We start from the raw sequence: 1884 nt of genomic DNA, 5'->3' as shown, positions 1-1884 counted from the left end.
GGAGGGGCAGGGTTGTGAACAAACAAGGCATTTCTGAGAATTCCGAAAGAGTAAACTTTGACCTCTTCTGTAGTAGGGTCTTAAATGTATCGCCGGTTCTCCCGCTTTGTTCTCTATATTGGCATGACCAAGCTATTGCTGTCAGAAATTCCTCCAGAGAGGTAAGAGGCACTTTAATTATCATTTATTAATATTATACCACTCCGGTTTGAAATATTTGAAGTGTTACAGTATGATTACCTAAAAAAACAAACCCAAACAATTGGTGACCCTTAAGAGGTTGTGGAATTCGGATGCTGCACCACAACCCCTCCTCCCCCTCTCTCCCCAACAAATAATAAATACATAAATAAATAAATAAATAAATACATTTTAGAAAAGAAATAAAAGTAAAATAAAAACAAAACAACGTCATATAAATACAATTTAAAAAAATAATTTTAAAAAAGTAATAAATCCGCAACACGTTTTCTCTTTTGAAATAAAATCGGACACAGTCTGACCTCCATCATTTAGGAAAAAAATCTATCACGAAAACCCTGTACTACTACACATGAAGCAGAACCGAAGAAGAGTCCATCCAACTTAAGAGAGATCTATCAAAGGCTGCTCCGGTGGCGTGGAATGTCGACCCGGCCACACACAAGTGTAGGCTTTTTGCCACTTGTCTTAATAGTTTGCATTCATTTGTGGCTTTTGCTGAAGGTGGAGCTATGTTATTGCTAGACTCAGTCGAATTTATTCAAAGATGTTCGTTCTCTTTTTCTATTCCCTCTTTTTTTTTTCTTAGAGTAGTTGAAGAATGCCAGTGGTAGGTCCTACTTTTTCTGACCTGACCGTTAATCTGTTTGTTGTTTTGATCTGATCCTTGAACTACAAGTTTTCGTATGTTTCCCTTTGATTTAAGCACACAGACAACAATTTGTTTGGAAACCCAAAAACAAAAGTCACAGAAAAACAACAAACAAAACAATGTAATAAAATAAAGATAAAAACATACAAAAAACTGAACTGAATGAAACCACTCTAGTTACTATAAATATTCAGAGTACCCTCGAAAACGGTACGTAGTTGCCTGTCAGGAAAGGGATGATTCTACCGTCTTTAAAGTTAAAACAGCCATGTAGGTCTACGTAAAACCAAGTGCATTGTGAGGTGAAGATCTTACACTACATTCAGGAACCCCATTAGTTCTGTAAGAATTAAATCAATTCATATTCCGGTGCCCATATTTGCACCACTAAATCTCAATTATCCCTGGACTAAATGCAGTGGGAATTTGTACATGGATTGAATGCAAATTATTAACCTTCAGGAATATTTTATCCCTGCAAAATTCGACGTAGTTACTGTTTTCGTATCTTTATGTACTTATGAAAACCCCCAATGCTTGAATGTACACGAATGTGACCGATGAAAAGCAAGCGCCCAGAGCTTATAGTTGTCGAGGATGGAGCGCTAAATTAATGCAATCCATTATTATTATTATTATTATTATTATTATTATTATTATTATTATTATTATTATTATTATTATTATTATTATTATTATTGCTATCATTTACATGCGTAAGATGACACTACAGAGGTCACTGCATTTAACAAGAAAGACGACTTCACACTAGCGCTCACATTTTCTTCGCGCCGCACGCTTGTCAGTTCAGGAATCATGTAGGCTTGATATTCCAAAAAGAACAAACGAATTCGCTGCTCGGACAAAATAAATGGTTTAACGACGTGTACAATTGAAGACATGGACATCTTAAGGTCAGTCATAATAATAGACTGTATAATACAAAAAAGCAGGGCATTACGAAATACAGATTTTGAACTTATTACAATGAGACTAAGCACACAAACACACACACACACACACACACACAC

This window comes from Aplysia californica, unplaced genomic scaffold (genome assembly GCF_000002075.1).
Source record: "Aplysia californica isolate F4 #8 unplaced genomic scaffold, AplCal3.0 scaffold00063, whole genome shotgun sequence".
In the NCBI taxonomy this organism is placed as follows: Eukaryota; Metazoa; Mollusca; class Gastropoda; order Aplysiida; family Aplysiidae; genus Aplysia; species Aplysia californica.
The sequence above is the reverse complement of the archived record's forward strand: the minus strand, read 5'-3'. Positions refer to the sequence as shown.